A 26,266-nucleotide genomic window follows, 5' to 3' on the forward strand; every position below is an offset into this window, starting at 1 on the left:
AGCTGATTGGCTGTGACACCCCCCTCCCAGCTCCCTACCTCCGCCCCCCACAAGCCACAACTGAGGGACTTGCCTTCCTGGTTCATCTGAGGGCACTAACCAGATGACATTTTCCTCCAGATACAGAAGGAACGCAGAGGCAGATGGGGGTGTGTGAGTATGTGAATGTGTGTGTGCACACAAGTGTGTGTGCGTGCGCGTGTATATCCAGTTCTCCTCACCTGCAGGTTTCTTCCTGTGTTGTTCCTCATGGGATAAACCACTTGCTTCATGAAGAACCTTCTAGTGAGCTTGTTGGGGCTGGGAGTGGATCCCAGGACAGGGAATGGCAGGCAGTAAGCCCACTACTCTTCCACGGGAGGAAACATCTCCTTCCACTTTGGGAAAGCTCCATTGACCAGAGGTTCTTGGGCCACTGCGTAGGAAATCTGGTCAAGAATATTGAACAAGAACCTTCTCAAGTGCAAACTGACAGGCTAGAAATAGAAGATGAGAGCCAAGAGGCAGCATGTGAGCAGAGGGGACAGAATAGCTATGGAGTGAGTTATAATTAAGAAAAATTTTGGAAGGATATGAAGGTAAAAAACAAAGCAACTTTCCCTCCTTGATTATAAAAGCAATGCAGGTTCATTACAGAAAATGTAGAAAATACGTAAAGCAGGAAAACAAAAATAAAATTAGCCTCTAAATCCATCACTAGAAGGCTGAAAACCTCCTGGAAATGTCTGCCCCTCCACCCTTGTCCCCCAGTTTCCCACCTTGTCACAAACCACACTTAGGGAACTTGCCTTCTAGTTGAGTTAGCATTTTGGTAATTCACGTGTCAGTATTTCCTCTCTGTGTACAGCTTCAAAGCAAAGTTGAGTCCATATTGTGTGTGCGGACGTTAGGCAGTTTGGTATTTTTATTTTGTCCCCTTTCCTTAGTGTTACCAACTTTGTAAATGAAAGAAGTGTTGAGCGAGACGTTAGACACAGTTTGATAGCAAGCTCAGAAGATGGGGAAGGGCCCTGAAACACCAGATGGTGCTCACTGGGATGGGAGATCTTTTAAACAACGGACGGTGAGGGGGCTCCGAAGTTCAACCTCCCAGCTCCTGCAGGAGCAATGAGCAGCCCAGAGCACGTCTACCTTTGACTGTGGCTGGATTCCCTGGCCACTGATAGAGCTCTAATTGAGGTTTGGTGTAGAGCAAACACTGTAACAAGCATGTTACATACAATCGGTGTTTGCGACTCTGAATTTTAGGTTATTAGTTGCTCTGTTTTACAGATTTGGAAACTAAGGCTTAGAGTGGTTAAGAACCTTAAGGAGTGTCCATACCACACAGCCTTACAGCTTGAATTTGAACTTGTTCATCTTTCTTCTAACCCCTGTTCTGCACGGCTTCCCATTCCATGAAAGAGGGTGTCTGCTGGTTACAATTTGCTGCTCAGACTTAATGGATGGACTCACCAAACAACAAAGGGGGCACCCTCCCAGCAGTTATGGGGAACACAGGTAATTGAAATTGATCGAGTTTCCCCTAGGGAGGGACTTCAGATGCTTGAGCCCTGCTATCTGGAGTGCTTATCAAATCAATAATCCTACTGTTCCTTCTTCTCTCCTCTTGGCTCTTCCTCCAGGAAGTCTTACAGGTTGAAATCTACTTGACACTCACTCTTCCCTTCCCGCCATTCTCTTCAGTATTAGCCTTCTCCAAGTCACAGCTATATTGTGACCAGGTGCCGCGTTGTCTTTGAGATGCAGCCTCAATTAGCCAAATCCAGCCTCCGCAAGTGGAGGAAGCCCCATATCCTTCCAAGGGAACAGAGGTTCTCAAGGAGGGGTCCTTGGGCCAGCAGAATCAGCATCACCTGGAACTTGTTAGGCATGCAAATCCTTGGGCCCGGCCCCAGACCCGCTAAATCAAACTCTGGGAGGTGTAGCACAGCTGTTGGTGTTTTATCAGGATTGCCAGATGATCCTGGCCACACTCAAGTCTGAGAACCGCTGGTGTAGAGATTCCAAAGTGAGAGGTCGTGGCTCATACATTTCCTGCCACCTCCAGTTCGGAGTCCCTATTCCCATCTAATTAGTTACGATTATTAGCTACTGCGGGTCACAAGCAGAGCACCCCAGAAGTGAAGAGCACGGAATCTGGAGCCAGACCACTTGCTTCTGAGTTCCGTCTCTACTGCTGTTTCGTGGTGCATCTCTGAGTGAGTGGCTTAAAGTCCCTGCGCCTCAGACTTCTTACCCCTAATGTGGGGTAACAGCAGTGTCCCCCATAGGGCAGCTGTGGGCATCTGGTGAGACTGCATGTCATGTACTCCCAACACTGCCTGGCACATAGTAGGCCTGAAGCAGATGTTAACTAGACCAACGGCATTCACATCACAACACAAACAATCTGAAATTTAAGATTGGACAGCCCTTGTTCTGAAAGAGGTTGATTGCTTGACCAGAAGTCCTGCTGTTTGACCTTCCTTCTCTCTTCCCTCTTGGTGCTCACAGCAACTCACCCTGTCTGTGATGCTGACTAGTTCAGCTGTCTTTATTCTCCAGCCTCACCCCTAATCTTTGCTCCTTATCTCACTTTGCAGATCTCAGGACAACTTCTAAATAATGGAGCTGCTACTCCAGGAGAGTAGCAGAGGAGGGGAGAGATAGCGTGGAAGTTACTTCCCTACCAATGTGCACTGTGCTACCTTTCAGATTGCTTCTGTGGTACAGTCAATTTTGGTTTATATATGTATATGAATGTAGATACGGATATGAATATGTATATGTATGTCATCTTTTCCCCACATTGGAGTATTTCACTCTGGAGCATTTCTTTCTCTCTCTCTGTTCTAAACCTTCACACCCTAATAACTAGGGACTTAGTCTGGGCCAGGGTTTGTCAACCTTCGTATTAGCCTGAATAATTCTTTGTTGGGGGTGGGGGGCTGTCCTGGGCATTATAGGATATTGAGTAGCACACCTGGTCTCCACCCATTTGATGCCAGTAGTATTGCCTGGTCGTGACAACCAAAAAGCTCTCCGGACGTTGCCAAATGTCCCTGTAAACTGTCCCAGTGGAGAGCCACTGGAATAAGTTAAATTCTTCCTATACTAGTTTAAGTTTGTTATATCTTATTGTGTCCTAGAATTTATCTCTTTAGTGTATTTAAGGTTAGGAAACTGGGTTTATTCATTGAGAAGAAAGATGCAGGGTCCCAGGAGCCTCTAGGTCACCCTTGATTCCTAAGGAGAATCACCAGCACTCTGTAATGGCATTTCCTCAAAGGTTCCACACTTAACCCACCTGCATTGAGCCAAGGACATCCCGCTCCCTTCTAATACCTTCTTTAATGCACTTGACTCTCCCCGTACAGCAGGAAACCTCACAGGAACCAGGGGATGGCCTTTGGGTTTTGGCTTATAAATACTCATGGTCTCATTTTTCTTACTGAGAAAAGATTTTTTTTCTTTTTTTTTAAATCGTGTTTAACATTCTTGTTGCCGTAGTGGAAACTTTTGTTCCTTGGAGAATTTCCCATTCCAGGCCCAGGGTCAGATTCCTCAGCGGAACTCTGAACATTTTCTAGGGAAGTTTCTTTCACCAGTGAGATTGTACCTTTGATGCGTTTATACAACTGTATTTGGATTGTGTGGTAAGACGTCCCAGGATCCCAAGATAGACTAAAGGAAGCAGGGGAGGAGCCATGTGTTCTGGGACTCAGTGGCCAGCCAGGATCAAAATCCTTTTATGGTTCCATTACTTTTTCGGATTTCTTCCCTCACACACCAGAACCTCAGATCTAAGACAAACAGCCAGTGCTTCAGTCAGTATAAGTTAAATTATGCTGTGGTAACACATAGTTCCCAAGTTTCAGCCACTTAAAACAAGAGAGGTTTATTTCTTACTCATGCTACTGTTTGTCGTGGGTTAATGCAGACCTCTACTCATTATAGTCACTCAGGAACCCAGGCTGGCAGAACAGGCACCTCATTAAATGTTGATGATCACAGTGCCAACCAGAAAGGGGGTTGTGTCCTGCCAATTCAATGTTCTAGACCACTAATTACACTTCTATTAGGGTTCTCCCGAGACAGAACCAACAGGATATATGTATGTATGTGTGTATTATCGATCTATCTATCATCTGTCTAGTTATCTATCTACCTACCTACTTATCCATCCTCTATCTTTCTACTTATCTATCTGCCTGCCTGTCTACCTACCTACCTACTTATCTATCTACCTACCTACCCACCTACCTACTTATTTATCTATCTATCCATCTATCTACTTACCTATCTACTTTGTCTATCTATCTATCTATCTATCTATCTATCTATCTATCCATCCATCCATCCATCCATCCATCCAATCTAACCTATTTACCTATCTATCCACCTATCTACTTATCATCTATCTTTCTACTTACCATCTGTCTATCCATCTGTCTACTTATCTGTCTACTTATCTGTTCTATCTACTTACCTATCTACCTGTCTCTCTATTCTATCTACTTTATCTATCTGTCTATCTAGATTTGTTTTAAGGAATTAGCTCATTTGGCTGTGGGACTGGCAAGTCCAAAATCTGCAGGGCAGCCCTGCAGGCTGGAGACCCAAGGAAGAGTAGATGTTGCAGCTCAAGTTCAAAGTCAGTCTGGAGGCAGAATTTCCTCTTCCTTGGGGATGCCAGTCTTTTCTTTAAGGCTTTCAAATGATTAGATGCATCCCACCCACATGATGGTGGGTAATCTGCTTTACTCCAAGTCTACTAATTTAAATGTTTATGTCATCTAAAAAATACCTTCACAGTGAAATCAAGTTTGACCAAATATCTGATACCATGGTCTAACCAACTTGACACATAAAATTAACCATCATGATACTCAGCTTCTACTTGCAGCTCATGGGCCAAAATTAGACCTGTGGCTCCACTCAAGTACAAGTGGCCAGGAAGTACGATCTGTTTTGTGCCTGGAGTGAGGGGTGGGGACCAATGGTATTTGACTAAGTACCAATAGCTGTCACAACTGTAAACAGTGTTACCTGCGGATGAAATAAAGCATCATTCGTGGTATCCCTACTTCAATTCATTCTGCTAAGTCAATGCAGAAATAGTTTTAGACTTAGACCCAGATGCCCCCTTTGCTCATAAGGGAGGTTATGGAGATGGGTGGGTTAAGACATGGCCTGGTGTCCAGAGGTACTAAATTTTAAGATGGTTACTGAACACTTTCCTCTGTTTTCTTTATTAAATGTTTTCTGTGTGTGCCGTTGCATCCAAGAATCATTTGTGTGGTGTGTGCTTGAAGAACATCCTGCAAAATAATTTGGCCTCTGTGGCTTCCTTTTAGTACGAAGTTGTGTTTTCCTTGGTTGGATCAGAAAGGGCTCAGATGTCAGCCCTCACTTTGCCACCATCTCTCTCTGTGCCTCTGACAAGTCCCTCCCCAGTCTGTGCCCGATTTTCCTGGCTATCTGGAAGGGGGTTGGGCAAGGGGATCTCTAAGTTTCCTTCTGGCTCTAACATTCTGTGCACACCCTCTCCCAGGGATCCCAGTTGGTGGACTGGCTACATGGCTGGGTACAGGAGGGCTGCATGACAGAGTTTTCTTCCATAAAACTGTCAAGATCATTCTTGGTTCTCACTTGAAGCTATGGCCTCATTAGTGCCCTGGCCATGCTGCATTCACTCACCTGGAGAGAATGCATGGTACACACCAGCTGGGAAGCATCATCTCCAGGCCCATGGCCCTCTGGTGTCCCCCTGCCTGGCTGGTGGGGGAGCCTAGGACAAGGAGATGTTGGGATGGAGTACTGGTAAGCTTGCAGAGGGCAGGGCCAGGAGATGGATACAGTCTGGCTGAGCTGAAAGTGAGGCTGAGGGGCCAGGCCAGCCCCTCAAGGCCATCCGGGCAAACCTAACCTCCAAAAGGCAGAGTGTCAAGGACCTCAAGCACTGCATGCTTCCTTCAGTGACCACATTTGACACTTCTAATACCCATCCCAACCAATTGTTTTGAAGCCAAATGAAATATGTTGGAGGAAGTACCTGGGAAACTGTACATGCCCTTCAAACAAAATAATTATTATTATCATGTACTGCCTTATTCCACAGATATTTTAGAGCTAGGTTCTAGGGAAGGAAAAGTGAACAAAGACACTAACTTAGTTGAATACAGTGTGGTGCCAGCTCTAATAGCATGTTCCGCAGGAGCAAAGCTTATGAGAGCTCAGAGAAAGATGCAGTCAGTTCTGCTTGTGGGGGTGGAAGGCTCCATAGGAGCGGTAACAAGTGAGCTGGGTCTTGAAGGGTGTCAAAGACTTTATGGGAAAATGAAAAGGAAGTGCTAATCAGAAGGCATTGCATGAGCAAGTCTCAGAGTACTGGATAGGCTTCGGGAAAGCCCTAGAATTCTGGCCTGGCTGCTGGGTGGGGTGGGTGGGACAAAGTGAAGGGGAGCTGAAGAGGGGTGGGGGGGTTGGTGATCAAATGAGGAAAGGTCTGGAATAACATGTGAGGTGTTGGTTCTTAACTGAGTTTTGTAAATTACCAGGTTTGAAGAAAAAAAAAAACCCACTTTTTATTTTTAGTTTTGGCTGAAAGAAAAAGCTATTGCTTTAATTATATCAAAAACCAGCCTATAGATTTGTAATGGGCAATACTGAACTTCAATTTACTCACGGCATTGCTGCACCATCCTGTTAATTTTGCTGTTCTCCTTTCTTCTAGAATCCATGTAGAATACTTAAGTCATCCTGCTCTATAGAGTCTTGGTCACTTGAAATATTTGAGCAGGAGGTAGGAGGTGGAATCTTTGTTTTCTGTTTATAAAAGGAATAGCTGCTTTCAGAAAGTGTGGAAAATAAAGAAACCCATAAAGGCAAGAACAAGCACAGTGATACCACCCTCCAGACAAATTTGAGGTTACTGTTTGGGTAATTCCTTCCAGGGAGCATTTAGAAGGCAGACACCTTGTCTTTCATGATGCCTTTTCTGTGGCATGAACCTGACTCTGGCAGGTGCTCCACCTGCAATTGATTGTTGTAGTGGTGCTCCCATAGTTCCTTCTAGAGAAAGCTTGGTGATTGAGTGCTGGTAGAACCACTTAAGTTCAAAGCCTGATGTTTCCATTCATTACCTGTGAGACCTCAGTGACTTAGTCTCTCTAGGTCCCGGTTTCCTCCGGGAAATGGGAGGAATGTAAATGGGAACGATATGTAGATGTAAATGGGACCGGTAACAATAGCTACATCCTAAAGTTTGGGGACCAGAGTTCCTTTGGGCAAAGCACTTAGGCAAATGCCTTGCACATAGTGACTATTATTTGTTATTGGTTATTACACTGTTCTATGGGTGAGTTCAGCCCTGAGGGAGGACCTTTTGGGGGGAAGCCTTACCCTGGAGAAGGGTCTTTCTGCCTCGGTGTCCCACACATCAGGAGAGGGGACAAGCCTGTCAAGTCGTCAGGATTATGCAAGCACCAAGCCAGGATCCTGGTGCTTGTTCACAGCTGTTCCCTGGAGAAAGCTGACTGGTCCTTGCTCATTCCTTCCTGTCTAGCTTTTCCCTACAGGCTCTCAGGGGCAGGCTGTCCCTTTAAGAAAGGCAGCCACAAACTATGGGGCCCTGCCTCCCCTGCTGGGTGCCTTGCTGGGCTGCAGCTGGGACCCTCCTGGGTTGGATTTGAGTGCTGGACCCTCTGGAGGAGGGAGACTGCTTTGAATCAAGTGCACATCCCCCAGGAATCCATGCCGGAGAAAGGACTCTCTGTCATCAGCCCCCCATTGTGGCCCCTGCCTCCCACCCCCCAGCCCTGGCTCTGGGACATACAAGAATCATTCTTAAGGGCTGAGCTCAGGATCCCTAAAAAGAAAGTTGGAAAAATAGCTGGATAAACTTGGTAAGTGAAAGAAACCCACGTTTCATCCTCCTCGTCTTTGCGGACTGCTGATTTGGGGTTGAGTTTGGTGATTGTTGCCGGATGGAATCTGATAGGCAAATGTGGGAAGGAGGAGGCAGAAGTGGGGCTGGGATTCCCGGTGGGTAGTGAGTCTTGGGTGGGGGATGGCCTCCAGCCTCTCCTCCCACTGTTTGTCACCGTTGAGGTGAGGAACTGAGGGTTGACATCTAGAAGTATCTGGAGCCTGGTCCGGAGAGGGATGGGTTGGGGTAGTGAAGATCAGGAAGGGGCTGATGTCAGACTTCTCTCTCATTTGGAGAAAACAAAGCGAGGCCAGCCAAGGCTGTATGCAAAGTTGCCTGAGGCCAAATGGTACTTGCAGCCTGAGGGTGAATGGAGTGAGTGACCCTGGGATTCTATCTCAGCAGGACATTCAGGCCAATTCCTCTTCCTCCTGGGCTGAGGGGACACACCAGGCCCTGGGCTTGTTCTCCAGGCCCCAAAGAGGTCTGTGTTGGCCCCTTGGACTGGGGCAGCTGTCGTGAGCAGCAGCAGGCAGTGCCATAGTGGGAGGAGGCAGGTCTGCCAAGGGCAGGGAAGAATGGAGGCCTGTTGTTCTGGAGCCTGGGAACGCCACCCTGGGCGGAGGCTCACGCGGCCCCGGGCTTAGTGCAAGAAGGAATGTGAGGAGAGGTCTGTGCAGTGGGCAGAATGGGTCTGAACTGGCACCCCACCTCTGCAGAGCAAATGACGCCCCTGCCTCGGCATGGGCACAGGTGAGCTCCCTGGCCTTGAATATCAGGTGCAGTTTGGCAAACTGGGGTCTGTGCCCAAGGGTGGCCTCCCAGGGAAGAGGCAGGATATAGTAGCAGCCTCAGTCGCCACACTTCCCCGGGGCCATGAGTGAGTTCTGGATGCCAGAAGCTCTCTGCTGAAGTCTGCTCCAACGGCTCCTTCCTGCTCCCCGGCTTGTGCCAGGCTCTAACTGGGGGGTTATTGATACAAAAATGGAATGACGGAATTGGGAGCCTGTGAGGATCGGGAAAGATGTTTTAAATCTGGGATTAAAGCCGCTTTTGAAAAGTAACAAAAACTGTTGCCATTTATTCTGTATCTTGAATGTGCCAATCACTGTGCCAAGGGCTTTATGGGGACCATCTTGTGTAGTTCTTGCTGTAATATTTTGAGTCGTGAACATAGGCATACCGCATTTTATTGCCCCTTGCAGATAATTGCATTTTTCTTTTTTAACAAATGGAAGGTTCGTGGCAATCCTGCGCAGAGCAGATCTATCGGTGCCATTTTCCCAGCAGCATTTGTTCGCTTCGTGTCTCTGTGTCACGTTTGAAAAAATTTCACATTTAATTGTCAACAATGCTTCAGACTTTTATGATTATGTTTGTCATGGTGATCTGCAGGCGGTTATTATGATTCCCTGAAAGCTCAGATGATGGGTGGCAGTTTTTAGCAATAAAATATTTTTTAATTAAGGTGTGTACATTGTTTTTTTAGACATAATGCTATGGTACATTTAATGGACTACAGTGTAGTGTAAACATAGCTTTCATAGGCGCTGGGAAACCAAGAAACTCATTTGACTCGCTGTATTGTGGTATTTGCTTTGCTGCAGTGGTCTGGTACCCAACCTGCAATACTCTGAGGTATGCCTGTAATTTGGGAGATTTTTACAAATGAGGAAACCGAGGCTCAGCGAGGTGCAGGACCTTGCCTGAGGACACAGGGCTGTAAACTGTGGAACCAGGACTTGAACGTCTTGATTCGATTCAATTCATTCATTCACTTCATTCATTCATTCATTCATTCATTCATTCATTCATTCATGTGTTTTGCTCAACCAAGTTGAGCTAATTGCCTCCTATTTGCCAATTCTTCTGGTGGGACATAGGACTGGGAAAGGTGCCGGCCAACATCACTGCACAACCTGGGTCCTCAACCCCTGCAGAGTCTTTCAGATGGGCCCAGAGACCCTTGACGGGAGAGTGTTGAGAACACTATTTGAGAAACTTCTTGTTCTTAAGAATGGTTCCCTTCTGTTTCCATTTGAATGATAACCTAAAAGCTGAATGCATTCATTCTGAATTGTCTGAATGGCTATCCCATAACCTACGACTGGCCTGAGAGTTTAGTCCTGAGTTTATGTTTCTGTGCAAGTTGGCACGAAGCGGTTTCCTCAAATGATAGTGTTCAACTTTTAATGCTTTGTTTCTGAAGCTGGGCTCTGCATGGTGAGCTTGGAAGGCCCAAAGTACCAAAGATGAAGAAAGGCTACATTGATCTAGAGTGAAAAGGAAGAGGTGCGGGGAGGGTGACCCAGGAGGAGATGGTTCAGCCATCCCCCTCTCTTCCGGGCAGAGTGAGCCAGACTCTGCCACAGGCAGAGCAGAGTAGGGGTGCCGATCTTCCAGCCCCCCGATGTACAGGATCATTGAGGGCCCAGTGCAGATGTGCAAGTCAGGAAAGAGGAAAGACCCTGAATTAGGAGCTGGGACCCCCACTTCCAACACAGTGTCTCTGACCCGCAGCTCAAGGATGCTCCTCTGTCAGCCTCTGCAGATGGGACAAGCGCCAAGCCTGAGAAGGGTGAGTGTGGCGCCTCCTGGGACCACCGTGTGATCTCCTCTCACAGAGGGGTGTTCTCTGGTCTTTCCAGAATTTCAGACCTTTCCCAGGGTCCAGCTGTTAGGTGAGAAAGCTGAAGCAGGGTCCCTGTGACTCAGGGCTTGCTACCCCGACAGCCCACAGGCACACGCCGCTGGCCTGGTGCCTTGGCTCCTGGACGGGGCTGGGTGACGAGCACACTCTGAGGATCACACGTCCCACCAATGCAGGTAGCTGGGGACAAGAGACCCAGGGACCAGACCTCTTCTTCTTCCATTTCCTCTTCCTCCTGCTGCTGAGGTTTGGGGTCTTGCTGTGAGGCAGCCTGCGGTCACACCTACTTTGGATGAGTGACGCCACTGTGTATCTTCAGTCTCTTGGACCCTGAGCGGCCATCCGTCTTCCTTTCTCTGGAACTCTCTGCCCTGTCATTCGTCTGCATTAGGAGTCGTCAAACATTTTCTGTGAAGGTGCCGAGAGCAAATATTTTGGCTTTGGGGGCCACACGGTCTCTGTTGCAATCACTTAAGTACCAAAGCAGCCTTGGACAATATATAAATGTGTGGGTGTGCCAAAGAAACCACAGTTACAAAAACTGGCAGTGGGCTAGATTAGGCCACCCCTGCCCCAGATGGAGTTCGTTCCTGCTGAAAAACATTTGCTGGTTCCCCATGTCCTGCCATGTTCCCCCTGACATGATGGGCCTGCCCTGTTCTTCATCTCCAGAGTCCTTCTGGTGCCCCCAGAAGCCCCATTCTCTAGCCATCCTGCCCTGCCTGCCCTTCCTCAACATGCTCTCTCTTTATGCCTCCCAGCCTTTCCCCGTGGGTCCCCTCCGCCTCCCTCCACCTCCCCCCTTCATGCATCCTATATGATCCTTAGACTTCGACTCCTTGCGCGGATCAGGTGCTTCTCCTTGTGTCCGGCCATGACCTTGCACCCCCAGCCCTCTACAATATGGGGAGTTGCCCTTCTTTTCTGTGACCCTGTCACTTTGTACTTGCCCTGCTAGAGACCCTCCCTGTGCTACACTTTAGCAATTTGTTCCTGCCTTATCTCTTCAAGGGCAGGAATCAGTAGGACTTGGCTATCTTCACCAGTCCCAGCTCTGTGCCGGCCAGGCAGGCGGCAAGCACTCAGGACACAGCACTGGCATAAACCCCGTGACCTCTCCTTTCTTCCCCCAGAGAGCCTCTGCCGCAGCAGGTGGCTTTTTTGGGGTTTAGCTGAGCCATTTTGGGAAATCAAGATCTCCTCATGAGTTGGACACTGAAGCCGCCTGTAGCTAAATCCGTCACTGGCCCTGAAATCCGATCCTGCTCGTTCCCTGTGCCCCACGATCGGGTGGCCCAGTTTGTTTTGACATCCTGTGCGGGGCATGAGGGGAGATGTGAGGGATCCAGATTTCAAAGCAAGAATTTTCTCCAGCAGCCGCTGAAGGCCAGGCTCCTGCCAGCGCCCGGGCTCCCGTGTTAGCATTTTCAGTTAATTAAGAAAACAAGCCCCAAATCCCTGACAGAGGTGGTTCTGCAGATTCAGGACAGAGGGTTCATGTCCGCACGCAGGAGAGGCCTCCCAGCTCCTGCAGGCAGGATGAGCTGGAAGAGAGGAACGCGTGAGCCAGAGAGGACCCGCCGAGGCCTTCTCAGCAAGAGAAGGTGCCATGGAAGGCGGGTCATGGGGAGCCAGCTCCAGGCAGGGCCCAGACACACATTTCTCCTACCAGGGCGTTTTCCAAACGGTTGGACTATGGAGGCAGGCCAGCTGGGCAAGAGTAGGAGCGGAAGATACAAGAAACTGGGATTTGCCACTCTTTTTCTCCAGAACCAGGTTATTCCACTGCCTGGCCGGTAGGGGGCAGTGGTGAGAGGGGGCCTGGGCATGGCTTCGGGTGGAGCCCAGGTGGCTGACCTGCCAAGGGAAAGTTCTGGTCAGGGATGCTGCTTACCCACGCAGAGCCTCGGTGTGAATTTAAAACGGGCGTTGTTCCTTAGGGGGGGCTGTAGAAGCAGCCAGCTTTCCTCTCCCCTGTCCACACTGAGTGTGGCGTCAGCAGATGCTGGACCTACACCAACACCCAGCCCTGACATGGGTGTCATTTGGCATGTGGGGCTGGACTTGGGCCTCTGGGAGTTGCAGGAACATGGGTGCACGTAGCGTTGGTGCCGAGTGTCCAGCTGGCACGTTCTCTGACAGGTGTGCGTGCCCCGCAGCCGGGGTGGGTCTGTGCACCCCTTTCATCTCACAGCCGAGCACCACATTCAGCAGTCACGGCCCTTCTTGGGCAGAATGCGGTGAGAGAGAGACCTGGTCTTGCTCTACGGCCACTGAATGGTCCAGGGCAAGTTATTTCTCTTTGCGAACCTCCGGTTTCTAATGGGCTCACATTTTATGTGTGTCCCGAAGGCCTGAGTGTGTTGGCGAATATTGGAGGTGTATACCAGACCTGGCTCAAGGCGCCTGGTTTCCTTCCCCCATCAGACATGTGTCTTGATCCAGCTTCTGCCTGCTGGCCAGGTGTCTGGTCAGCAGTGGGAGGAGGTGGTTGTAGGGCCAGCCCTCGGTGTCTGGTTATAACTTAGCCAAATAACCAACAGTTGGTACACATGTTTTTTGACTTTTGAGAGCCTTCGTCTTGTGCCCTTGGGAGTTTCTGGGCTCCCTGCCTTCTGTAAGTCATGGCTCCGTAACTTACAAGACAGGCCCCGTTCTGTGACAAGTTAGGACCATGTCGGAAAAGCAGGTGCCTCCAAGGGTGAGCATCTCAGTGGAGAGATGTCATTTGCGGGGTTGGGGGGAGTTTCAAATCTCTCCGTCTCTTTTTGCATTTCCAACAGAATCCTCAAGTTGTAGAGCTGACATGGCTGATAGCTCTTCCTTCCGGGAGGACATCCAGAAATACCACCCGATCCTCCTAAAATTCCCAAATCCCTGGACACCAGCAGGTTTGTTTGTTTGTTTGTTTGTTTGTTTTTGCCACGGCTGCTGATTTTTCTCAGTGGGTCTCAGGAAAGAGCCTACTGATGGCAGGTAGATAGTGATTTTGTCCACACACTCAGTTTCTTAGACCTTACTTGGCAGATCAGAACCTTTCTGACTGACGGTTGGAAGCACCTTCTCTTTTTCAAACAGCATTTCTAAGTATTCTCCAGGCATCAGATGGAAAATCTGAGGCAAAGACCAGAAGTCGTGAATTTGTTTCTGGAGTATTAGGGAACATCATCCAAAAACAGAGGTGGTTTAGCCTGAGCCTTTGCAAAACTCACAATATTTAGGGAAATCTTCACTAATGAATCTTAGCTAAGAGTTTTTGGAGGTTTTGTTTTGTTTTAATTACGTTTTTTGTAGTTGTCGTTTCTGTCAATACTGCCTTCAGGAGAAAGCACTTATGGGAAACCAAGAACGAAAGCAGGGTGTGTCTGCTGCTGTTCTCTCGCGGGAAAGGAGAGTTCTGTGCCGAGAATTTGGGGTTGGGGTTCTAGACATGGTCTGTCGTCAGTTTGTCCTGGGGCAAGTGGCCTTGCTTCTTGAACCTCAGTTTTCTCCTCTGTAAAATGGTCACGATAAGGATAGCCAGCCCCCACTGTTGGTATCCTGTGCCTCCCAACAGCAGTGTGGGAGTCCCCTGTGGGGCATGTCAGAGGAAGTTGGAGCAGAGTTCGTTCACACAAAGACAGCAGGAGTGACATCCCAAGATGGAAGGGTATGGACATTCTGGAGCAGAGTGGGGTAATCTTCCCCAGAGTCCTATTTTTGCATCTGAGCTTATGGAGTAGCACACGATTGCTCTGGGAAACAGTGGCCCCCCGCACCTTGGCTCTCTGCGTGGGGGTCTGTCAAGACACCCCTGTGCCTGATGGCATGTGGGGGTTGCACCTGGGCTGCCCAACTGCCTCCGTCTCTGTGTGAAGCATGCTTCCCCTTAACCTCCTTGGTCTGAAAATGGATTCTTTTGATGGACCGAAGGGAAATTTGGAAAATCCTGGTCAATTGCAGAATCCAAGTAGGGTGGTCCCCTTCATGACCAAGCTCTGAACCACATCTGTGCACCCCACCTCTCACATCCTATGTTTAAGCTCTTGCCCTCTCTCTGCCTGAAGAATGGTACCTGGGGAAAACCTAGTCCTCCTTCAAGACTCAGTTCAAGCACCACCACTTCTGTCATCTCTCTAGCCCCTCTTTCCCCCAGTTTCAGGGAGGTGAGATTCTCCCTCATTGATGGCCCCGAAGACCCACCCCGGATGTAGCATGTAGCACAGTGTTTGAAAACCACTGTTCTCCCTGTCTTTCATTAAACTATGAGCTTCCAGAATGCAGGGACTCAGACAAGGCCCATTGTGCATTCCTAGTTCCAGAGACTGGGTTTAGCGCATAGTAGGCCCTCATTAAGTATTGTCCGAGTGAAAACTGAGGGGAACCTGGGCTCTCTGCAGTCTCCTGCTGAGAAGGAAACAAGAGCGGCTGGTGTTTGGGCAGTTGGCCCAGGGGCCAGCTCCGTGGTAGTATCTGAACCGAGCGCTCTAATTGGTGCCTCCTGTGTGTATGCCTTCCGTGGCAGGGCTGGGGCACAGTGTGTGCATGGGCCAGCAGTGTGCCCACGGCTGGCTGTGGTAGCAGCACCGTGTTCCTCTGCAGAGACCCAGGTGTGGACATTGCTGCCAACTTCCTCTTCTTTCTGGCCTTTGTCCTCATTGGCATGCGATTCTCATCGCCGTGCCCAGGGCTTTTGGAAGGAGTGTGACCTTGTGGGGAAGCTGGTGGCACTTTGGGGGACAGACAGACCTCACTGTCTGTGCCTGGGAAAGACACCTGTGTTGGAGGCTGAGAAGGTACCGTAGAGAGTTGTAACATGTGAGAAATTGGGCAAGAGAATTTTCGTGAATGCCAGTGAGATCAGAAGGGAGCATGTGCTCTTTGGGGTCAATAGTGACCTTCCCTTCGGGGAGTTCATATGCGCACTGGTATATTCACATGTGTCCGTCATTATTCTAAGTCCTGAGCATGCAGACTGACCATGTCCCTGCCCTCGGAGGGCTTACTTTCTTTTTTTTTTTTTAATTTTTTTTATGTTTATTTATTTTTTTTTTTGAGAGAGAGACAGAGTGTGAGCGGGGGAGGGGCAGAGAGAGAGAGGGAGACACAGAATCCGAAGTAGGCTCCAGGCTCCGAGCTGTCAGCACAGAGTCTGATGCGGGGCTCAAACTCATGGACTGTGAGATCATGACCTGAGCTGAAGTCAGACGCTTAACTGACTGAGCCACCCAGGTGCCCCGGAGGGCTTACTTTCTAATGAAAATCCCTGAAGACTGACACGATGGGAGTTAAGGCCACTGTCACCCTGGAGACAGCAATCTCCAGGTGAGGGATATCATTTCTCCATTCTTCGGCGCCTGCACTCTCCCCCCAGATGTTGTATTGTCCACAGTGGTATCACCCTTCCCGGATTCCTGGCTCTGCCTCCTTCCCCAGCCTGTGTTACAGACCCCTCACCTATACGCCCACTGTGCCCTGTGCAGCAATTGCCCAGCACTCTGTCCCTCCCTGACCTTCTCACCAGTTTTCCCCTCTTCCCCGACTGAGAGTAGTTTTAATGAGTGTTTTATTCACCACCACATGCCTACGGCATGCGGTGCCTGGCTCAGAGTGGAGGTTCTGTACATAACTGTGGAATGAATGAATCCACAGGACAGACACTGGGTCTCACTTACTCATCTTCGCCATCCGTGCTAGGCTTGGGTGTCTATCTGTTTTCATCTCTTTCTGGGTCAGTCGTCAGCGGGATGGATGCTAGGGGAAATTGCTGGAAAGCTGGGGAGTTGTGAGAAATTGGAGAAGGAGGAGGAAACCCCTGCTTGGAATCTGCTCTTGACTGTGTCCCCTCTGTGACTTGGCCGCAGGAGGCTCATTTGCCTTTGAACACATTCCCTCCCGCAGGCTGGGAAGGCAGGTGGGCTTCAGGGCTCACAGAGCTGGGCTCTAGATCCCACACCCTCCTTGTGCTGAGGCCAGCGTCTTCCTCCTCGTGTGTGTGGGGACAGGGCAGTGCTGAGGGACAGAGCTGCCCCTACAGCCCTCGGGTTCAGTCAGCACAGCTGGGCCGGCCAGAGAGCAGGCCGCCCGGGAATGGCTGGGAGGCAAGTCCAGGCCTCGGGCCCACCTCCCCCAAGGCCAGGATGTGGCGTGGGACCCAGGCGGGTGGAGTTTCCCACCGCTCAGCTCCTGCGCTCTCTCCCAAATGCTGCAGGCCTAGGCAGTGCCTCTCAGCAGGAGGGGGTGGGGAGAGACTCCAGCTGCCTGGGTCGAGACCCCGTATCAGGACCAGGGCAGCCCCGCAGGCACCCACCTCTGACATTTATCCTCTACCTGGACAGCTGCCAGTGGTCCTGCGGTCCAGCCTTGCCTTGCGTGGGGGATGGGAAGAGAGTCTGGAATTAACCATTGCAGGCCCTGCCTGAGTCAGGCCAAGCCTTGTACGCCCATCCATCCATCGTGTACTGAGGGTTGGAATGGGCATGTTCACAAATGGTATCGGATTTAATCCTGACATCAATTTGGGGATAGAGGCACAAACCCCATTTTCCAGATGAGTAAACTGAGGCATGTGGTGTTCCATAATCTGCCTAAGGTTCTAAGTTAGTAAAGTTTCGTAGGAATTCATTCTTCATTACAAAGGCCCATTGTGTGCTAGGGAATGATTCTAGGCCCTGTGGATACAGCACTGAGTGATGGACAAAGACATCTCAAGGAGAGAGAGAATGCAAAAGTGGATATTGTCTCATATGGTAGTAAGTCCATGTGGAAAATGGGAGGGAGAGGGGTTGTTTAAAATGGTCGTGGAAAAACTCGTTGAGAAAGTGTACAATTGTTAATGTCCATGCCGGGCTTGCTAGGCATGCCCTCGTCACCATATACAAGCCCACTATTTAACCCCCTCCCCCACCCAGTTAACCTTATGAGGCAGATTGCTCTGATTCCCATTCTCAGATGGGGACACTGAGGCACAGGGAGGTAAAGTCACTTGCCAGAGAGGACAGCGGATGGAAGCGGTGCTTGGATCTGTGCTCAGGCAGCCGAACTCCCCAGCTCTGGCTCATAACCGTGGCCAGGGAGCCAGTAGGGAGGGCAGGAGCCCAGCAGCCCCCACCTCACAGGCCAGGCAGATGCAGAGGAGCGGACAGGATGAGTTAGCAGCAAACCTGGGTGAAAGGGGAGGCTTTAGAAGCTAAAATTAGAAGCCAAGTTTAGAAGCTAAAATTCTAGCATCTCAACCCCATCCTCTCCCTGAGGTCTTTGCTGCTTCTCAGAAAGGAGTCTCCGGGCCAGGGTTCTTGAGCTAGCACTCAGCGAGATAAAATGTAGCCCCTTGAAGAATTCATCGATAAGAACGGGACAGGGTAAATACTGTGGTAAGGGGTCAAGCCCAAAGGCTGCCCCTCACCCTTCTCCTCCCCTCCCTGCCCCTCGCCTCCAGCCAGCCACCCTCAGCCCTCCTAGGAATCAGCTCCGAAAGAAGTGGGGCTGTTTTTGCTCTGGTCTCCCTCCGTGTCAATCTGAGAACAGCTTATTTTGTTAACGATGATGAGGATGATAGCAGCTAATGTTTACTGAAGCCTTACAGAAATAGGAAGTGAAAATATATCCAACTCCCATGTGCGGGAAAAAACAATTATGTCCTGAATTGGTAACTTGCAAGACAAATCTTAGCTTGATAAATAAAGGTGCTTCAGCCTGTTCTGATGCGAGACAATGGCTCCTGGTTCAGTGAAGTCCCAATTCAGGCTCCCTGTGAGGGTGTCTTCCCATGGGGACCTTGGGGCCACAGGGTCCCTGTGATATCCACTGACTTGTTCTGTGTTCCCTCGGCTTCTGGAGCCCCTGTGCTAAAATCCACTGAAGGGGCCATGTCTGGTCTTGTCCCAGGGCTTTTGAAGGGAAACCTGGCACCCGCTGCTCAAGCTTTGGCTTCCTCAGGCCCCTTGGCTCTCCTGGGACACCCGCCTGTCCCTGGAGGATTCCGGTGTCCAGCTGTTGTCTGGATGTGAGGACTGTAAATGGGTGGGCCTGAGGGCAGCCCCTGGTGCTTGCTAACCTTCCTGCGGCAGAGCCATGTTTCTCTGAGCCCCGCTGAAGGTGGGGCTTCTCCAAGGGACATGGCATTTCCCTGTTCTGGAATTCTCTAAGTCATTGGGTCATTTCTTTTTTTTTTTTTTTTTTTTAATTTTGAGTGAGAGAAAGAGAGCATGAGTGGGGAGGGGCAGAGAGAGAGGGAGAGAGAGAGAGAGGGAGGGAGAGAGAGAGAGAGAGAGAGAGAGAGACAGAGAGAGAGAGAATCCTAAGTAGGCTCAGTGCTGTCAGCTCAGAGCCTAATACAGGGCTTGAACTCACAAAACATGAGATCATGACCTGAGCTGAAACCAAGAATCTGGATGCTTAACTGACTTGAGCCTCCCAGGCATCCATAATTGGGTCATTTCTAATGATGTCTCCCTCCTCAGCCCCCAGGTGGGGAAGGGAGTGAAATCCTGGCCATTTACTTCATTTCCCTCCTAGTCCTAGAAAGGCTTTTTCTTTATTCCTGACTGGAGAAAACAGCGTTACCTCTTTGCGGCCGTTCCCAACTCTGTTGACCTTTGTGTTCCGGGGGTGGGGGTGGGGGGGGGTCCTCGGTGTTATTTGCCTGGGGAAAATAATGTCATGGCTTTGTTCTGATATTAGAAGGTTCGAGAGAAAGGAAAGGGAAAAAAAAATGAAGCACTTGGATTTCCCAGGGGCAAAATATATTACGAGATATTTTAAATATATTCCTTGTACAATACCCTGTTATCAGACATACAGTATTATTCCTGAATTATCACTTACTCCTCATGACTCCATGATGGGGTATGCCCTGTCATATTCTCTTTGTACAGACGAGAAAGGTGAGGCTCAAAGAAGGTAACTTTCCCAAGGTCCTATAGTGAGTCAGAGGCAGAGCCAAGTTCAGAAGCTAAACTTCTAGAGTCTCAACCCCATCCTCTCCCTGAGGTCTTTGCTTCTTCTCAGAAAGGAGCCTCGGGGCCAGGGTTCTTGAGCTAGCACTCAGCGAAATAAAATGTAGCCCCTTGAAGAATTCATCAAATCTCCAGAGAAAGCGGGGTTGGCTTCAGTTGGTTCAACCAGGCGTAAATATCAGGGCAGACTGCTCATGGCAGAGGAAATCTCAGGTCACATTAGCAAGGGCTGGTAGGGTTTCCAGCTCTCCCCAGCTCCTGTGCACGTGAAAACCTGCATCTTTCTCTTCGCCTTCAGTCTTGACCTGAACAATGATTTTCACGAGCTGTTTGGATGAGCGTGCCGGATGAAAGCATAGTGTGACAACCTCGTCCCCACCCTGCTTCCCGAGGCCCTTGACTCGCAGCTAGGTGCCTTCTTCCGCCTTCTTCGCAGAGCCCGGTGCAGCTCTGACTCTCTGCTCTCCAGTCTGCTGAAGCCCTGCCCTCTTTGGGGTGCCAGGAGCTATTTTTTCAGCTACCAAGGAGTGGTGGTGCTGCATTTGAAAACTCCACTCTGGCCTTCGTTTGTGGTGGAGTCTAAAGGCCAAGGCGGGTATCTGGGCACCAGCTAAAAATAGCCAGGGGAAATAGCTTCTCGCTTTATAAATTTAGCTTTTATTACATAAGTAGTTATTGGTATTATAACGTTAACTCTAAATAAAAGTAGGGGAAAAAATCCACCTACAGTCACACCACATGCACATGGATTCATTTTTCCAAAAGCCCCAATGTCCTGGGCATTCTGAGATGGAGGGGCAAGGGAGGGAAAGGAGCAAGTCAGCAGGAAGTGATTAAGGTGACCTGGAATGGCAGGCACTAAGCCAACGCACAGGCTCCACTTCAGACTTACTGCTTCTCTTCATTGCCTTCTCCAGGAAGCCTCCCCTGGTATCCTCCTTGTCAACGACTGGGACATATGAGATGCCGCTTTCTGCTCACATCACGATGTCTGGCTTGTGTGTCCCATATTGTATTATGATTACCTGGTTAAGTGCCTGGCTCTCCCACTAGACTCGGATCTCCAGGAGTTAGCAGGAATATCTTATTCTTCTCTGTATCTCCAGTGCCTGGGAGATCCAAGCAAGTCAAAGTTAAGATGCCAAATAGAGAGGGGCTCCTGGGTGGCTCAGTTGGTTAAACTTCCGACCTCGGCTCAGGTCATGGTCTTGCAGTTTGTGGGTTCGGGTCCTGCATCGGGCTCTGTGCTGACAGCTCAGTGCCTGGAGCCTGCTTTGGATTCTGTGTGTGTCTCTCTCTCTCTGCCTCTCCCCTACTTGTGCTCTGTCTCTGTCTCTCAAAAATAAATGTAAAAAAAATTTTTTTTAAAAAGATGTCCGATAGAGGGGTCAAGACAGTCACTGAAGAAGACGTGCGTGCTGACGCTCAAATTCTAAAATCTGCAGAATGGCAAGCGACATGGAACCACGGAGTGTGTTACCTGCGTCTGATATGGACATGTTTTCTTTGGTGTGTTTTGTGCGTGTGCGAGGGAGAGAGAGAAGGAAGATCTGGTGTATCCCACCAGTGGCTGTGAGGTCTCTTCTCACATTAGAAGAGGGGGTTAAAGAGCATGAGCCAGAACTTGAAGAGCATGACAAGGGGCCTCGTGTTCTCCTTTGCACAGTATGAGCTCCAGATCCTGTGCTTCTTCCTTAGCCCACAGGGGGGGTCAGGGGCTGTGCCTTCTTCATGCTGCAAACCCTGCTGTCTGGCACAGTGCCTAGGCACGGAGTAGGTATGTGGTGAAGGCTCGCGGGATGGATGGATGGATGGATGGATGGATGGATGGATGGATGGGTGTGCACATGGGGGGAGAAACTCTTGTTATCAAGGGAAGTTCAGTTCAGGGAGATGAGCACTGAGTCTAGTTAGGAAACAGGGAAGGGGCCTGGGTTGGCAGAGACAGCAGCTTTGTCGTTGGATGAGGGGAAGCGGGCCGTTGGTGTCCCTGTTGGTTTGGATACTTCTAACCAGATGCTGACTCGGAATGGCCATCTTGTGGGGGAGAGGAGGACCAGGGGGGCTGTGGGAAGTCATGCAAAGACACAGGCATAGAGAGAGCATTTTCCCCCTTTAATTTTGCTTCTTTTCCTCCAGCACAAGAATTGGACACATTGCTCAGATTCCTTGAGTCCCTAGGGCAGGGGTGGGGGTGCCTTGAGGGGGGGCAGTTCTAACAAATGAGCCCGGACAGAGGCATGTGGAATATGGCCCAGAGAGAAGGGGGGGCGGGCAGAGTGAGTTGTGAACTTGGGGAGGAGGAAGTTCTATTTTGGGTGCCTTTGAATCCCAGCCCCTCTCTCAGCCAGATCTGCAACAGACCCCCACCCTCTGCCACTTGTGTGCACTGGCTTATGCTCTGTTTCTGGCTCCCCTCCCTGCCTCCTTTAAGGCTTGGCTCATTCTCTCCTTGGTGTTCTGCCTCTGGGTATTCTTGCCTGAATCCAAAACCTCTTCCCAGTCTTTTCAAAGGAGCCATCCCTAGCTAGCAATATCTACAAATGATAATTAACATAGTTTATCCCCATTCCTCTTGTGTGCCACGCACCGCACTAGGAGCTTCGTGTGTCCCCGTCCAGGTCATCCGAAACACATGAGTCATTCCTCCTGTGATCTGGATTTGACAAACAAAGAAGCTGAGCCTCAGAGAGGGTGAGTGAGCCAGGCAAGGTTATCCTGCTAGTAGGTCGCAAAGCCGTGGCTAGAAACCAAATTGGCCTGTCTTCTCTTCCCACGGCTACCCAGCCCTCCCTCTGAATCAGAAACTCTGGGGGTGGGGCTCAGTGAGCCGCATTTCAACAAGCCCCCCGCCCAGGAGACTCTAGGACTGCTGCTTTCGCCGATCTGGCTCCAAGCTGGCTGACAACCCACAAGTCCACCAATATTTGGAGAGAGCTGGTCCATTCGCGGCCATTCCTCATCCTTACAAGTCTGTCTGCTGGCTCTGGCCCTGGGGCGAGGTGTTCCTGAGCGCTTGTTTCCCTGCTTGTGAGATAGGAACACTCCAACCCTTAGGGAGGACATCCCTGCCATCCCGTTTTCAGGAGAGGATCTCCCAAGGGTGGTTACTTGATACTGATGGCACCTTAGCATCACTTGGGGAACTTGGACAAAACATCAGTCAGTGTCTGGCTCCCTCCCCAGACCAGGCCAGTGTCGCTGGGGGTGGGGCGAGGCCATGAGTGGCTCTAACATGCGTGGGGAGAAGGTGGGGGACAGCCCAGGCTGTTCACTCTCAGGCCTCATCCTCTCCATCACTTCCTCAAGGGAAGAGGTGAGGCATCTCTAAGCAGTAATTCTAGGAGAAGTAATGAGCTGGGCCTGCCAATACTTCCTCCCCTTTCTGGGATCTGTTGCCTGCAGGGTGGCTGCTTCCGGCCAGTTCTGGGAGATGAGGTCAGGAGCCCACTCCTGTGGGAGGTCCACAGTCACCCTCCTAGGCTGGTGATTAGACACGTGGGCGGGCCTCACTGAATGGAATATGAAGCAGTCCGTTTGGCCAGAGACATAAAGCCACGCACTTGGACAGCTTTATCAGAGCGGGGCTGATATTGTGACCTCCATCTGTCAGCTTCATGCATCAGTTCCTCAAATGGTCCTGAGCTCGAGCAGGTCGAGGCAGGTTTTCCCCGACACCATGTGCTTGACAGAGTTAGTATTGAATTTAATGAGCTGGCATGAACAAGCCAGCTGGTTAGTTAGTGGTCAGTAAACATTTGTCGTATCTGCATGAACGCCAAGGCCCCCTCTGATCACCACTACACCTCCCTGGGGTCTGACCTCCCAGCCTCAAACCACCTCCACCACCAAGCCCTTGGTATCTGACAGTTAACTCCTTAAACCCTTTACTGGAAACAGTGCCACTCGCTCTTAGTAGGGGTTTGCCAAGGATCTAGCTGTAGTTGAGAGAAGAGCAAATGATTTAGAATTGGCTCCGCCTTTTTATGAACAAGTTCCCAGGTAATGCTGATTGTGCTGGGCTAGGGACACTTTCTGAGATCACCTGACTTAAATGAAAACAAAAGGCAGGTGAACTCTGGCTTTAGGGATTGCCCCGGGGCAGTTGGCTGAGGTGGGAGAGAGAGTTCTTGACCTGGATGTGGTCCAGTGTTTTGCAAGTCTGGGTGCAAATTTGAATCACCTGAGACTATGAACTCCTGCTATTTGCAACAACATGGATGGAACTAGAGGGTATTATGCTAAGCGAAATAAGTCAGAGAAAGAGATCATCTGATTTTACTCATGTGGAATTTGAGAAACTCAACAGATGAACATGGGGGAAGGGAAGAAAAATAATATCAAAACAGAGAGAGAGGCAAACTCTTAAATACAGAGAACAAATTGAGGGTTGCTGGAGGGAGGTAAGTGGGGGGATGGGTTAAACGGGTGATGGGCAGTAAGGAGGGCACTTTTAGGGATGAGCACTGGGTGTTATATGTAAGAGATGAATCACTGGGTTCTACTCTTGAAGCCAAGACTGTATGTTATGTTATGTTAACTGTATATTAACTGTATGTTAACTAACTTGAACTAAAAACAAAAAAGAATCACCTGCTGAAACTTAACAACTACCAGAGCCCAATAGGCTCAATACTGGCCCAGGTTTCCCAGGACGGAGAGGTCCCCTGCGATGTGGGACTTTCAGTACTAAAACCAGGACAATCTTGGGCAAACCCGGAAGAGCAGCTCGCCCTGCTGTCTCCCCCACACTCACCCGGTGATTCTGGTTTCCTTGGTTCTCGCTGGGATTCAGGCATCGACATTTCCCACTGTGCCCTGCACTTCTGCTGTGCGGTGAGGTGTGAGATCCTGAAGGACTTGATCGGGAAAGACGGGGTGAATTGTGAAGAAGCATTTCACAGTGTTCTGTGAAATGAGGGAGCACTGGTTAAAGGCAGAGGGGACAGGATGGAAGGAGGGGATACCCAGAAAGTGCAGTTCCAGGGGGAGGTGGATAATGGGCCTCCATTACTGGGCCCTGAGGGACGGACGAGGTGCCCTGCTGGGTCGGTAAAGCCGCTTTGGTGGAGAGAATTGGGGCAGAGTTTGCAGGGATGTCGGAGTCAAAGAAAGGTGGTTTAGCAATGGAGAGTCCACACAGAGACTGCTCCCAGGGCTTGTAGCTGGTGGCGGCACGGCCTGGCTTCTGTAGCCTGAAGTCCTGGAGCCAGGGCCTGGACTCCCTTGGAGGAAACATCCCCTTTCTCGAAGCGCAGAGAGGAAAGCTGTCTCTTACACGGTTTATGCGAGATGCCTTTCGCTTGCAGGAAAGAGGGGAGAAAATAGACCCAAACAGAGATGGAGATGTCCTGTGTTTTGTCTGGGAATGCCGGGATCTGACTGAACTGTGCAGGTTTATAAAGGAGCATGCCTTTGCCTCTCGCTGAATGTCACTTGAGACACCTCTTGAGGGTGTCTGGCCAAGGTCTGGATGCCTTTGACCTCCAGTGGATTCCAGAAGAGAAAAGGTCTGAGTACCTACGTTTTTTGGGTTTGCCATGAAGATTTACTTCTGGGCGATTAATAACTTTCTCCTCTTTTTCTACCCCACCTCCACCCACTGCCATGAGATGTCTTTCGATCGGGAAGTGAGCTTGCAGTATGCGAGGCACTGTGCCATGAACCACTCCTCTGGGGCTCAGAGTCTAGAGAAAGAAAAAAGTGCATTGGTGTGAAAAATATAAATTAATGCAAGAAATGAAATAGCATGGGGTGCCACAAAGTGGTCTCTGATGAAGTGTCCTGTAGACAGAGCGGACAGAGTGCTCGGAGTGTATTTTGGAGAATTCAGGTGGGTTGGGATGGTCAGGAAGGCTGCCCGGGGAAGGTAGGATCTGCGGAGGGGTAGAGGGAGGGAGAGGAGGCAGAGGTGGGCATGGGGGAAATAATGTGAGCCCAAAGGTGGAACAAGCAGAGTGGGTCTTCACTGTATTTCAAAGATAACACAGTGTCTCGCGTTTGGTATTTATCCAGCCGCAGGATCAACCGTCTTTGCGTACGTGTAATGTAATAGCACACTGATATGTTTTATGATAGGGCCAAGAATTCAGGAAATACTACAATGTATTTAAATTCTGCTGCTCTTAGCAAGTTCCTGCTGTGCGTGCTGAAGGAGCCCCATGAGGGGACTTGGGGGTACAAGCGGAAATGTCCGTGTCCTCTGGGAATTTCAATCCCACGAGTGATGTGCATTTAGGGAGGAGGAAGACAATGAGGTTGGAAACCAGGGGACGTGGTGGAGTGGAGGGGTGAGGTGGGATACAGAGGAGAGACGGGGCGGAGAGCAGTCTAGCAGTTACTGAGTTGCCCATCAAGGCCATTTGGGCAGGAAGCCACCCCAGATTAAAGTAACTTGTCTCTGTTCCGTCCTGACCATTCAGGGACTGTGGGTAACATTTTTGGAAACATGCAGGGAGTGGCTGGCTGGGCTGCTCTTCCTGGGAAAGACTCCCTGAGCTGGCTGCCCTAGAAGACGGGCAGGACCAGCTGCATGATTTGCGGGACCCTGTGCAAAATGGAAAAGCAAGGCTCCTTGTTCAAAAATTAGGAAAGATTCAGGACAACGACAGGAGAGCCTTAAGGCAAGCAGAGCTGAGAGTGCCCAGCTCACATGCCCAAGAGGCTGGTCCAGAGGAGGGAACAGCCCGGACCTCTCTGTGACTCTGTGTGTGTGGTAAGATGATGGGCTGGGTTGCTGTCTGTGGTTGGGGTCAAGGTTTCTCTGTA

At 50.0% G+C, this 26,266-nt stretch overlaps 1 protein-coding gene across 6 annotated transcripts in view; it reads left to right on the forward strand.

Annotated features, from left to right (window-relative positions):
* The window catches only part of DAAM2 (dishevelled associated activator of morphogenesis 2), a 119,854-nt gene that overhangs the window by 22,825 nt on the left and 70,763 nt on the right, over window positions 1-26,266 (forward strand). For 3 of the 6 annotated variants that reach the window (XM_030315432.1, XM_030315437.1, XM_030315433.1), the window contains exon 2: window positions 13,346-13,453. The exons of 2 other annotated variants lie outside the window; for them this stretch is intronic. The gene's annotated coding sequence lies outside the window, so the exon portion shown is untranslated. Of the gene's footprint in view, window positions 1-2,613; window positions 2,710-13,345; window positions 13,454-26,266 lie in introns of those variants that run through there. One more of the 6 variants, XM_030315435.2, reaches the window with a different exon arrangement.

This window comes from Lynx canadensis, chromosome B2 (genome assembly GCF_007474595.2).
Source record: "Lynx canadensis isolate LIC74 chromosome B2, mLynCan4.pri.v2, whole genome shotgun sequence".
Taxonomy (NCBI): Eukaryota; Metazoa; Chordata; class Mammalia; order Carnivora; family Felidae; genus Lynx; species Lynx canadensis.